Genomic DNA, 14,795 nt, shown 5'->3' with positions numbered 1-14,795 from the left:
TGGCGGGACGAGGGCAGGGTAACCGGGCATGGGAAACGCGGCTCGTCGGACGTCGGGCGCTGCCGCGGCCAGGGCTGGACGGGGCTGGGCCGGCCGGAGGGCACGGAGGGCTGCGACAGGCGGTGGCGCTGCCGGCAGCGGCGGCGGGGCCTGCTCCGTGCCGCTCCCGGCCGGGCTGCGCCGGTGGCATTCCCAACAGGACACACACACAGCCGGAGCTCTGCCACCGACACGGCCCGCCGCTGGAGCCGAGTTCTCAGTGCCTGCAGTCTGCGTGGTCGTGTTTGTGGAACCAAGGAACGGTTTGGCTGGAAGGCACCTTAAAGATCATCTTCTTCCAAACCCTCTGCCGTGGGCAGGGACGCCTCGGCTTGGCCAGGCTGCTGACAGCCTTATCCAGCCGGGCCCTGAACGCTTTCAGGAGCGGGGCATCCACTTTCCCGGGCAACCTGCTCCAGTGCTTCACCATTCTCACAGAAAAGGATTTATTTCTGACATCTGATGCAAACCTCTCTCCTTTCTGTTTAAAGCTGTGCTTGCCCATATAAAATGCACCTCTTCAGCTCTCTTGTAAGTTGCCTTTATGTAAACAAAAGGCATAATGAAGTGTCTTCTCTTCTCAGGCTGAACGATCCCAATTCCCTTAGCCTTTCATACTTAGTTAGATTTGTAAGGGAGAGGATTTAGATGCTTCTGAAAACTTGTGTTTTGATGAGGAAGAAAACAAAGTCTCTTAATTGGAATCACCTTAAAAATACACTGTGGCAGTAACTGATGTACTTTCATAAAATGTAGAAGTAATTTTGTATTTCCTTGGGTAAGAACTATTGAATTAACTACTCTAATTCCTCAATATCCTAAAAAAACCATAAAAAATCATAAACAACTTTTCTATAAAGTGTCAAATCAAAATCAGATGTCAGATGTGCTTTTCAACCTACAAATAAATCTCAGCATGCCTTATTCAACCCCATCAAATTTGTAGCTGTTCTGTTTAGTCTTATTTATGGCTTTATTCCTCTTTTTGATGTTTGATATTTCTAGTGTCCCTACTTCTTAATACAACTTTAAAAATTGGCTTCAAATGAGACAGTATTAGTAGGATGACACTTTTTCTGGTTTAGGCTTTAGTTATACACTGCACATGAGATACATGTGGGGATAAATGTACCTCTCTAAAGATCTTGCAAGTCTGTGCAATGAGTGAGAATTCTGTTCTTCAAGTCCTAGAGCCATAAATTATGGTGTTATACAGCAATAGTGTCAGGAAAGAGGTAAATTTCCCTTGTCTAGAACATTAAGATGTGATCAAAGAAACTCCTTTCATCCTATATCTAGAAGTCAGCAATCTGCTTAGAGGATCTTCTAACTCTGTGTGCCTTTCCCTCTGTTGACTTTGGACATGTCACTGTGATCTCTGAAAATCCCCCTGCTAGCAATGTGAAACAGTTCCCATTCTCAGATTTAAAAGCAGATACTTTATGAGACAGTCTAGAAAACATAGCTGAAAGAGACAGTTTGTGCCTAAGTGTGGCACTCCGTAACTGGATTATAACTGAATGCTGCTTAAATTGGCTAGCTTTTTGTAGCCTTATGGATGTGGACACAAATTCACTTAAATGAAACACTTTTAAACTTATTTCCCAGAGAGCGGTGGTTGCCCTGAAATGAGAATGCCCCTGTTTGCTGAGTACACATCAACCATTGTAAAACACTCTCAGTTTGCTTAGCTCCTATTTAATTTTCCTAGTTACTTTTATAATTTTCTTCAGCCTAAGCCTATACATCATATATCTGATACTGTGTATTAATATCATATCTATTTGCTTGGTAATCCATAAAAAAGGGAATTATGCATTAAAAAGAGAGAGAGAGAGAATTTACAGTGATGCTTTCTGCATTTCTCCAAGGGGATTTTCCAAATCCCTTTAATGACAAATTTCCTGCATTTATATACTGTGCTTGATGAAATAACTCGGCTAAGGACAATGGAAATGGTATTACTTGTAGTCCTTTATTTGGTGCTTGACCTGAATTCATTCACCATATAAAATCCTTAGACTATATCAGAACTATTTAAATGTGCTTGTAAAAGGAGCTTTATTGTAATTGAGCTGTCCTTGAAATAAGTTGAGTAACTCTATCTTGAATTGTAACATTTACCATGTGAATTATTGAATTAGATAGCTGTTATAATTAGTTAGATTAGCTATCTAGCAGTTGTTATTATTATAAATATTCATTAGTATTTTTTATCTTTCATATTTCTGATAAATTTGCTTAAACTATCATAATGAAGAACTTTATTATTATCAATATCATAAAGGTATAAGATCTACAAGAATTAGAAGTACTTCTGTTTGCATCACTTCATGTAATAAAATTTACATTATTAATACACAAGTAGTATGTATAGTGTGGCCTTATCAGTTTAACTAGAAAATACATACTGTAATAAACACATGAGTCGCAGAAGGAGAGGTCTGACTGTGTTTCCCGGGATTAGCCTTCCAGCACTGATGTATTTTACAAAATATCAGTTCTTTGTTGTGCTCTTTCTCAGTCCAGCCTGAGCTGTTGTGGGAAGTGGTTGCCATTTTGCACAGTGCCCATGGCACAGTCACAGCTTCAGGGAAGCTTGCATGGGAGATTTCTTGCAACTGATGCCTCTTGCGAGCATCCTGGATATTCTCATGCTGCAACATCTCTGGTATCAATGATGTTTTGAAAGACAACAGCACAATAGTGTTTTGCTACCTTTCAGAATCAGAATCTTGGAAAAACACTCCATTTTTCTTAAAGGATTAACACTTCTAGATTTACTTGTTGTTTAAAAAAGGAAATACTGTGAAAGAAAATTGTGGATATAGTCATCTTTGGAAAATAAAGAGCACACATATGATTTCTGTACATTTTGCCACCACTTCCGTCCTGTGCAGCTTTTTAAATCTAGTACAGAGTTAACACTTAACATGAGCATCCTAGAAGATTTCATTTTAAATCTGGATGTTGACTATTTCTCCTCTGTTACATAATCAGAGGTAGGAAGGCAGTAACAGAAGCAGTCCACATGGCTGGACCTTCTGTGTGAAAAAGTCAAAATACTAAGGGTGTTGGGCTGACATATTTTTGTCACCTGGTTATAACTTGCAGTGTCAGGACTAACTCATTCCAGCTAAAGTCTGAAAAACAGTAAATATTTTAGTATTGGAAGAATTTACTAGTTGCAGGTAATCAACTTTTTAAGATAGGATTTTTCAGTATCTCTGAAGAGTCCACACTCTGATGTTCCTGATTGTTGACATCACTGATTTAATTACAAGAGAAGTGTCCTTTTTTTTTGTCAGTACCACTGTACCAGTAAGCAGGTCCAGACCTGGATGAGGGCTTGTACTGATAAGCTATAGCTGCTGGTCTGTGTCTCAAAGAGGTTCTAATTATTATTAAAATGTAAAGGAAGAAGGCTATAGATGGGTAGATTGAAAAGAAAGGAATGATGGAACTATGAAGGAAAAAATCACTTTGATAGCATTATTTGGTATGAGAGGTGGTTGATGCAAAACAGCAGCAGTCTTCATTTTGGCAGTTTTAAATACATAACAGCAATTGGAACATAGGGGCATAATTTCAGTCAGGATGGTATAGCCTTGCTAATGTATAGACAAGACCCTGCATGTGTGAAACTGCAGTAGAACTGCAAATGTCACAGTTTAAAGGAGAAGGGAACAGATAAGTAATGTCTCAGGACTGAGTCAGGAATGAGATCTGAAGACAGTTTGTAAAGTATTTAAACCCTAATGCAAATGGCTCAGTTTTGGCATATTAGAAAAGAAGTAGCCACAGGAGGGGTGTTATGCATTATGTGAACATACAGAGACTGAGCTAGTTAGGGAGATCAGGTCTATATTAATGTTTTCACAAAGTTTTGAAACTGCTCTCTTATCTATTTTCTTGGTGAAAGTTATGACCAAGGTCATGCCAATTGCCAGATCCTGCTGCCATGAAGCACCTGCTGGGTATATTCTTACTCAACCCTTGAAATTGTTTCTAAGAAGTATCTAATAAACATGTTTCTTTGTACCTTAATGATGCTTTTGTTACTTTTACTGGAATTGCATTGATGTTAGCAGGTCTCCTACTGATCAGGTTAACACATGTAATAGCTCATAAGAGGAGCTATTTATTTTCTAGATTTGCCTGTGCAAGCCTGAACTATTAGGTTCTGCAAATCGATGCTAACAACATGAAAAGAAAAAGCAATAGGCTTTAAAGCATAAAGTAAGTTACACTTAATCAATATAAACAATAAAATCTAGAGTCTTTTGGGCAATATTTTGAGAAAAATTAGGAAGGCCATGCCTCATAGTTAGCCAGGTGTACAATTTAAAGTTCTTTTTTGACTTTGTTTAAAGATAGTAATGGAGAGACCTGTGCTCTTATTAAATAGTTCTGACTTTGAATTCAAGGAAACTCTAAGAATAAAACTGCATGTTTAATGTTTATTTGTGACTTCTGATAGTTAAATACAGGAATTCCTTGTAAATCATTATGAGTTTTTCATAATTTCCAAAAAGAGAAATAATAGCTAAATGGGATATGAAATAAAAGCAAAGTATACAGGTTGTGTAAGCATATTCAGTGAAATAATGAAATAGCTCAGGAAATGTTCAACAATAAAAAACCATTAGGCATCCGTGAAGGTTGTTATAGAGAATTTTTAAAGGTCATGCTTGCATTTAACTTGGTGATAAAAGAATAAACTACTTTTCCTAGGTACTTTATCTGAACATCAACAACACAGCTGGAAAAAAACCCATAAAATCAATAACATCCTTTTGTCTTGTTGACATTATGTGCATAGAGCTACATTAACTGTACCAAAAATATCCCTTTTGTGTCAGTGCGTTCCAAGAGACAAAGAAGAAGAAAGAAATTAATATGCTGCCACTTACAGAGTAATAGCTCAAAAAAATAATAGCCATCTTGCCCTGGGTACTGCATTTAATTTAATTTTATTTTATTGAAAAGGCACAGTCCTTTCTTGTGGACTTTGAACAAAAATGCCTCACTTTTCTACCTATACCTTGTTTTCTTCAGGCCTGACATCATACTGCAAGATGACATCACTGCAAAGCCCAAATTTAAATTGTATGTGCTTTACATTTGTTTACATTTCAACTTGGCATTTTCTTTGAAGTCTATTGACATCTATTATCCCTTACTCTTTCAACCTTCTTACCAGAGGATGTTGGCTGACATTAATATTTACCTTATTAGTGTTATAATAGTTGTTATGGGATTGCAAATTTTAATTATATTGCAGTATGCACTGCTCTGTTAGGAATCTTTCACACAATGAAGGAGGTACCCCATGGAATCCTAAAAGTACATTTATTGTATATTTTATCTTTGTTTAGTTATAGTCTGACTGACAAATTTAAAAATAGCCTTCTGGAAAAAGATTATTTGAGCGTCACCTGGCTGGCGTGCAGGAACTTGAAGAATACTTTATATTTCTTTGGTGAGAGTTTATACTTCAGTCTTTCATCAAAAAAAAAAAAGTAAATAATGGAAATTAATTAATTTTTAAAGGATATTCATAATTGAGGCAAAGGGGACATTAATGTTAAACTTGGCTACACACTATTCATGGATGTTCATGGAGATTTGCAATTAATGTTTAAGTAAAGGAGTCTTATATAGACAATGCTCTTGGGCGTTGTGGGATTTTTGGGGCATGGTGCTGTGCAGGGCCAGTAGTGGGTTCTTTCTGCTCAGCTTATTCTGTGCTTCTGTGATTCTGATTTAGAAAGACATGGCAGGGCCGACTGAATTTATGTGTGCAGATGCACAGTGATAAACAACTTTCTCAAATCCTTAAATGAAAGTGTGGAGCACAGCTTTTTCTTAACATCTCACCACTGACTACCTTAATGCACTTGGCTGCCATGGGTGTCGTGAATGTGGGCGAGTGATTCTGAATGTTTATGCATATTAGAGACTTTCATAGAGTGCCCTTACACCAGTCTATTTAAAGTGATTAAGAATGTCAATCTAGGAAGGCTGTGAGGTGCTTCTCAATAGGTATTTGTCAAGTAGAGCCGGGCAGTGAAATCCTTTGTACTTTATATGTAGGGAATATAAACCTTTGTATGCAGGGAGTATAAACATATGTCTATGTAAAAAGCAGAAAGAAAGCAAAGTAAGAAAATTATAAATTCAGCACTGAATTTTGGGAGCAACTAAGAGCTGTTGAAGATATTAACTGAATTATTTACATCTAAAATAGTAAACAGAAGTAATCAAAAATATTTTAAATTATTAAGCCAAAACTGCTCTCATTTATCTTTAAGTAGGAGAGAAAATATGAGTGAAGGGAAAATTAACCAGTCTTTTTTAGGACATCACCAAGTGTGAGGATCTAAGGACATGCCCCATTGCTGCACTCATCTGTGGGAGTAATGACGTCGGATGCAGTGGTACTGAGCTCACCATGACAACCTTTTCCTTTCGGGTAACAGATGTCCGTAAATTTCCAAAATAATTTCAACTATGAGCTACTAATCACATGGAATGCGCTTTAGGTTTGTATTAGAACTGAATCATTTGGGCATTACTTGTAGGATGATAAAAGTTTCTATTTCCAGCTACATAAATCAGGACTAGTTTCAGTAGGTAGGAGGTTCATTTGTGATGGACTAGGTAAATACCATCCCTGGTTCCAACAAACAGTTTTATGTTGGACTTGTCCTTCACGGTTGAGTAGTGTGCTCTTATCCCCATCCAAAAGTTTATACCTGTTTAGGGACATATTATAACATATCATTTTATATTTAAATATTTTTAAAAGTGTAGCAAACATTAGGAATTTTGCTGAAATAAGTTTAATCTATTTTTGGTGGAACGATAATTTCGATTTTAAAAGAAATATGACAAAACTGTCTGATTTCTGGCACTCCAAATTTCTCCATGGAACAACAGAGAGAAAAATTCCTTTAGGAATTTTATACTTCCTTCAGCATATTTCTCCTCTGTCACATTGTGGCTGTCACATGGATGCCCAAGCATCTCAGGACTTCTGTTGTGTGGATGATGTTTGAAAATATTATCAGTTGATGTCCTTTCCTTCCTAGTAATAAATTTTATTTTCTGTCAGAGTTAATTGCACAGCCCTCCTTATCATGTTAAACAATGTCGCAACAATGTGGGGTTTTTTTTGGTTTGCCCAAACTTAGCTTTTTGTTCAGACCTGATGCAGGACTCATGGCTGATGACTGTATTGCAAAGCACTAATTGCATTTGTATCAACAAATCATGACCTTTGTTAGCACACAGCCACCCACAAGTGTACCAAATTCCACCTGAATGCTAGGGAGATCGCATTTCTTCTCACATTCTCTTCCATCGTGAATATCTTCTTCCACCTAACTGCTTTGCTAATAGTAAAATTTTTCTTATGATAAGCAAGAAAATCTTATATTTTTAGGTTTGCTTCCCTAGCAGACTCAACCAGAAACTTCCTATAGTTTTATTTATTGCAGCAGATATAAATGGAACACTTGCTCCCTTCCCAAGCATAACATTTTGCTCTTTTGGGTAAACTGAGGACTTTCATTCAAGTGTCACAGCCCTTGGTGGTGTGGTGTTATGGAACATTTGAGTTAGATATGTCTTGTATTTTCTCTGAGAGCTTGCTATCACTACTATATTAACTCCAGCTGCAAGTCATATTTTGCCCCAAAATTATTCTCATGCAATAGGTGATGCAAGTCAAATTGTGAGCCAAAATTATTCTTGTTGTATGAAGAAAAAATTTTGAAGATTTTGAAGATAACAGGATAACTGAGAATCATTTTAAATCACATTACTTCTAGATAAGTGTGATTCCTGGGTGGAATCCTGAGCTGAATTTCAAGATCTGACTTCTAATCACAGTTGTGGATAAGCAAGGTAGATGGTATAGATTTCATAACTTATTTTTGCCCTCTGTGCTTCTCTGTCACAATACAGATACTTTAGTCTGTGGACTGTGTCATAATCCAATGTTCTTAATGCAAGTAAGTATCAGAAGAGACTTGAAATTCAGTTTTTTAAACTTCTTTAGCATTACTATAGTATCTATATTTAATCCATTTTAAACCAACTAGTGACCAAACTTGTGTAGAAATGTACAATACAAGTCCATGAAAAAATTTATGTTTATTTGATTTATTCATGCAATGTAATTAATATTTCCCATTGCCTCACTTTATTTCTCTGTAGTAAAACAAAAAGTCATTAGACTGATAGGCACCATAAATTTGGATAAACTGAATTTTCAGCTGTTATTCTTGCTTGTGAAAAGCTATACTGATAACATCTGTGAGCAGATGAATGCTACTCTTATGTGAAATCTTACTCTAAAACATTGAGTATTTCTTCCACTTGATCTTAATCTGTAAGGGATTACAGAATTTTTGGCTGGGTTCTTTTCATGTGGTGATACTCTACATGGTAAGAATGGGGAGCTGGAAGGCATGATGAAGATGCTTGCCAAGAATAATTGGCTTCTACTGTGTGGAGCAGCCCTAATATTGTATTACAGTATGTAATTTGGGTGTTTATATTGCCTGTAGTTCAAACCATTTCATTAATCTGCAGCAGCAAGCTGAGCTTCCTTTGGGCTGTCTCCTTACATATTTACTGAGCAAGCTACACGCAGCACTTGAGAAAAGATTGTAATTTCCAGGTATGGTCAGAGTACTTTTTGGAATATAAAGAAATTAATCCTAGTCCTCTTCTTTCCATTTTTTTTTTTTCCTAATGGCTGTCATATTCTGCTAATTATTCTTGTGGCTTTCTATTAAATCTAAAAACTTTGCTGGCACATGGAGGTGGATGGCAAGAGTAGTTGTGGAGCTCTCTGTGGGCTGGTAAAAGCATTGTTATATCCTTATATACGTGCTATTTATTAAACTTTAGCAGTGTTCTCAAAAGCAGGCTTCTGCCAGTTCAGATTTGTCATCTGTAACATATGGAGACATTGGAGTTCTTTGGTCGGTTGAATCTGTCTTGTTTACTTGTCTCCAAACACTTTTTATGTGCTTCTCCTACTCTTTATCTGTACATATGCCTTTAGACCCTGCTCTGATATTTTTCTTCGGCTTGAAGGGATGGGAGAGATTGAAGGTGCATTTCTCCTCCTCCTCAAGGAAAAGCCCAAACATTTTAAACTACTTAGGTCTTTACCTATCCACAGTCAAAGCAAAGATCATCTGGATTCTAGAAGAAGTTATGAGCTGTCCTCAGAATTTTACAGGGCAGAATTTCTATAGGAATAATTCAGGTTGGACAGGGCTCTAAACAAATGGATCCAGTTTATGATGTCTTTGTTCATTGCAAGAAGTTTGGACCAGACAACCTTTAAAAGGTCCCTGTGAATTTTAACTGCTCCATGATTTTATGAAACTATGAAGCATCACTGGGAGGAAGTAAAAAATATTCAACTTGAGGACTGTTAGGTGCATGTGGCTCACATGGTGGCAAGCAAGGCCACCAGCACTCAACTGGTGTTGGTGTCTTACTCCCTGGTAAGCTCAGGGACTGTTATTTATCTTTGAGAAAAAAAAATGCTGTGTTGACAGTTAACTGTTTTAAGGTTTGTGGTAATATGAGGTAACTGTGTATATTATGTAAAACACGCATTTTTGCCTTTCACATTTCATTACCTTGACCACTTGTCCAAACTCACTGGAACACATAGCTTGTCCTGTTTGCTGGACTAACTTTACAGACTTATCTTTTTACTCCTGAGTTTGAATTCATTTGTATAAACGAATGCAAGCTACAGGCCACATCCTCACCTACAGTAAATCAGTTTAGTCAGAACACTCACCCACATTTAAGGTTAAAACAGGTTATGAAACCCATTAAGAAGCAATCTAGAGTCACAACAATAGTTGTGTCACAGAGGTTTAAGAGAATCTACCTGATAATCAAAGCCTGATTCAAAGTTTCTTACAGCAGAATATTCAGCTACTTGTTCTGGCTTGCTATGTGTTTATTTCTAATGAACACACATTTCTTTAAAAATACTCAGGTTTTAATTGATTCTGGTCACTTGCAGGGTTTCACAGGACTCAGAATTGGGCCCAATCCTGTTCAATATCTTTATTGATTATCTAAATTAGGGGATTGAGTGCAGCCTCAATAAGTTTGGGGGCAACATCATGTTGGATGGTAGTATTGGAAGGCTTTAGAGAGAGGTTTGGGGATGTGAGATAGATGGGCTGAATCTGACAATATGAAGTTCAACAAGGCCCAGTGCTGGGTCCTGCCCTTGGGTCACAACAGCCCCAGGCAGCTCCACAGGCTGGGGCAGAGTGGCTGGAAAGGAGCTGGGGGTGCTGGTGGCAGCAGCTGGACATGAGCCAGGCTGTGCCCAGGGGGCCAAGAAGGCCAATGGCATCCTGGCCTGGATCAGCAATGCTGTGGCCAGCAGGGCCAGGGCAGGGATTGTCCCCCTGTGCTGGGCCCTGCTGAGGCCACATCTCAAGAGGTCCAAAAAGAAAACACAACCACCACTGTCATTTTACAACCTCTATTCATCACTCCTGCTATCATTCCTGACAACTCTGGAGTGACACCCGTGAAATTCTGGTTTGTTGCAGTCAGTGGGAGTTATGCACAAGAATTCATTTGAGTTGTGGTTTAGCTGCTGTTTTTTCCTGTTGAAAAGTTTTATAATCTAAAGACTATTCTCTATAACATTTTCCCTCTTGGAAAATTCATTGTCTCATTCTGAAGTCTGACCAAACTGAGCATCTCTTCTTGTTTTATAGCTAATCTCATTCTTTTTCAATCAGCTCCTTTATTCCTCATTGAATTTCATTGTCTACTACAATGATTTCCAAAACAATCAAAGAAAATGTTCATCATAACTATATTTGGTATTTTTTAACTCCTCATATCAGGGACTTCCCTCTAGCAGGTACAATAAGTTTGATGTGCATGCTGCTGGACACCAGTGCCGACCAAACCTGCTCTATCACTCCTTCTCTCAACTGACAGGGAGAGAAAGAATAACAAAAGGGTCACAGGTTGAGATAAGGCCAGAAAGAGATTACTCACTGGTTACCATCACAGGCAAAACAGACTTGATTTAGGAAAATTAGTTTAATTTATTAACAATCAGATCAAAGTAAGATAATGAGAATTAAAACTCAAATATTAAAATCTCAAAATTTTAAAGTCACCCTTCCACCTTGTCCCTACTTCCTGTGCTTAACTTTGTTCCCAGTTTCCTCTACCTCTTCCCCTCCAGTGTTGCAGGGGAGTGGGTAATGGAGGTTATGGTTAGTTCATCACACATTGTTTCTGTCACTGCTTCTTCCTCAGGAGAGGACTCCTTCACCTGCTCCATCATGGGGTATCTCCCACTGGAGAGAGTTCTCTGTGTGCTTCCCCAGCGTGAGCCCTTCCCACCGACTGCAGTTCTTCACAAACTGCTCCAGCTTTGCTTCTGCGGGCTGCAGTCCTTCAGGTGCCCCACAGAGTCACAGGTCCCTGCCAGGACCTTACTGCAGCACAGGTTTCCTGCGGGGTCACAGCCGACTCCCAGGCGTCCAGCTGCTCCAGCATGGGTCTCCTCCATGGGCTGCAGCTGCCTCCCCATGGTCTGCACCAGGGGCTGCAGGGCAATCTCAGCTCTGGCACCTGGAGCACCTCCTGCTCTTCCTTCTGCACTGACCTTGGTGTCTTCAGGGCTGTTTCTGTCACTTAGCCTCACCTTTTCTGACCACAATTTGCCTCTGCACAATAACTTTTTTCCTCTTAAATACATTATCTCAGAGGTATTGCCACGGTCACTGACAGACTCGGCCTTGACCTGTGGTGGATCCATCCTGGAGTTGCCTGGCACTGCTTAATAATATAGTTTAAAAATTGTATGTATCTTATTTTCCAATACTTGCATTTTAACTGATGACTGATGACATTTAAAATGACTATGCTTCCCTAAAAAATGCTGAAAGACTTATATTTCTCTTGGGTGAGCTGATTTCACCAGCAACATGTAGAGGAGCTCTGCTCCAGTCAGCTGCTGATGCTCTAATTCTTCAGGAGAAAAGTGGTGTTGGCCCCCAGATCTCAGTTTATTTTGTTTTTAAAATGCAATTGCTGGAAATGGTGAAGTCCACACATGAATTTTGTTACTGGGACTAAAACCATTACTTTTTTTTTTCCTTCTTTAAAAAAAAGCTTTTGATAACTTCCATGATTCAGTTTTTGTTTTGTAGGTTGGATCATGTTACTTGGTTTGTTTTTTTTTAATTTCTGTTTTGATTTTTACGTATTATGTTCTTTGTCTTTCATATTATCCTGTGATTTGACAAAAAGCAAAACGAGAAGAAAAATTGTACTTTCAGGTGTAGAAGGGGAGAAACTTCCTATTTGTCTATATTGGAAGAACATTAACAGAAAAAAAACTAGGGGAGAAGACCCTGAATTTTAATGGATTTATGCCATCTAAGCCTGAATATGTCTCTTGAGTAGTACTAGAATATTGTTCTGAATATATTTATAAGTAGTTAAGCAAAAAACAAGGAGATTATAAAAATATTTATGACAATAGTAAAAGTTTTGTTAGAATTAACTAACTAAAACAAGGCTTTATGCACCATCTTAGTCTTATACTTGTAGGCAAAAGGATTATTCACTTCTTCAGCACTGTCACAGAGAAGTATGGAATTTTACAAGAGATGGAGGACTGATCTGTACATTTTGTAGAGTAAGGGTTTGATTCAGCACATATTCACCGGGAATAATCTGACAAGAGTATCCATTCAGACAAGAAATTTTACACATTTATATTTAGTGATTTTTATTTCTTGTTTTCATCATAATGTCCATACAAATATATATGAAAAGGGCTCTTCAGCAAAATCCTGATGGGAGCAGTGTAATACCCTTTAATCCCCAAAGACTATTATAGAATTGCAAACATGACAGCATCGCATTTGAGCCACACACTTTTTACAAAAATGGCTTTTATTTTCTCAATTGCTAATTTAATCACAGAATGGTGGAAACTGAAAGGGACTTCTGCAGGCCACATAGTCCAGTCCCCCTGCTTAGGCAGTGCCCGCTGTAGATTATGTCCTGGTAGCTTTTGAAGATTTACAAGCATAGAGACTCCACAGCACAACCTGTGCCAGTGTTCAGTCACCCTCACAGGGAAAGTTTTGCAATGTTCAGAGGGAACATCCTGTTGTTTAGTTCATGCCTGTTGCCTCTGATTTTGTTCCACTTTGAAAACCTTTCACTTCTCTCATTATGTTGAATCAACAGCAGTATTCTTCTTGGAAAGAAACTGGCTTACAGCTACAGAGGAAACTGATTTGAGGATATACCCTTTCCACTAGAATAAATATTTTTTTTTTAGGATACAAAAAATAGGACAAGAAAACAACTTGTGCAATGAATCCATTATTGAATTCCTGTCCAACAAGAGAATAGAATTGACACAATTCTCTCATAACTGTTGGGAGAAAAAGAAATTTAAAAAAGAAACAGACCTGTTCTCAAAATTAAGTTTTTTTCATGAAAAAAAGCAATAAAAAATACATTAAAAGGACATTCTGCTACTTGAGCTACTTGAAAATCAAGAGCTTCCCCTTTTTGCTTCATTTTGGGCAAGGTTGATTGCTTGATGAAAAGGCTTACTACTTTTCTTCAGTGAGAAAGTGACAGTGGTCCTTCTAGCAAATTCTTACAGGCAGTGGAGTAAGGAATGTGTTAGTACCATGCCAAATTGGTCAGAGGGTCAGAGAGGAAGAGAGCACTGGGTAGGGATGAGTGATAACAGAAGAACCTTCATTTGGCTTTTCTGGATATTTGGTAATATGAAAGAGTGGATTTAAACATTCACACTTCAAAATTTTGGTGTGCTTTGTCATTGAGGCAGTGAATTCTTTAAATATACTCTCTGTACTGAATGCATGTTCTCCTGCTTGGCTTCAACTGAAAACACTTTTTTTTTTAAATATTCTGCCTTACTATGGCATCTCAGGGCTGTTTGTTTAGGTGAATTTGCAAATACTTCATACAGAAATTCTTCTAGACTTTGGGGCAAATTATATCAATATGAGTAACTTTGTTTCAGACCTTTTTTCCAAAAAATACATAAAATGGTTACAGAAAAAATAGAGCCAGCACAAGTTAGCAGTCTCACACAGAGAAAATGAACCATATAGTGAGAGCCTAATGATACAGTTCTTTATTTAAAGGAATCAGAAGTTTTTTATTTACTCTAAACTAACTGTTATAGACCTGTTTCAAGAGCCCAGTAAGTTCTTCCTGGATATCTGCAGTGTTCGTGTTACCTGGGCTCATAACAATATAAGCACATACTTTTTATCCTTTTGCCCTTGACATAGAGTCTTGGTACACAGAGCTATTGTTACATGAGATATTTGGTTTGTTCTAAGAGCATGAGAAGAATAAAATCTGTTTCAGAAATAAAAATTTCTGTTTTTCTAGATCCTCATTTAATGTGTGGTTTTTTTTTGTACAATTCTTTATGCACTTCTTTTTTATTATGTAACTATAATCAAGTATTTTGACAAGTTGAGCATAACTGGAATTTATCATTTTCCTCCTATTGTACCCAGAAAGTTTCTACCTTCTCTGTTCAAGGAGATAAGGCAGTTTTCACAGCCTAAGGGTAGTGCTACTTGTAAAAAGCAGTATATCCTTGTCATTTGGACTGTCTCTGTATGTGTAAGGCTACTAACATGTACAAGGAATTTTTCTTTACT

The 14,795-nt window shown here is 37.8% G+C and overlaps 1 protein-coding gene across 9 annotated transcripts in view; it reads left to right on the top strand.

Moving 5' to 3' along the window:
- PDE4D (phosphodiesterase 4D) overlaps nucleotides 1-14,795 on the top strand; it is a 540,332-nt gene that overhangs the window by 476,118 nt on the left and 49,419 nt on the right. The window lies entirely within an intron of this gene.

This window comes from Melospiza melodia, chromosome Z (assembly GCF_035770615.1).
Source record: "Melospiza melodia melodia isolate bMelMel2 chromosome Z, bMelMel2.pri, whole genome shotgun sequence".
Classification (NCBI taxonomy): Eukaryota; Metazoa; Chordata; class Aves; order Passeriformes; family Passerellidae; genus Melospiza; species Melospiza melodia.
Note: the sequence above shows the minus strand (reverse complement) of the source record. Positions and strands in the feature narration are given on the sequence as shown.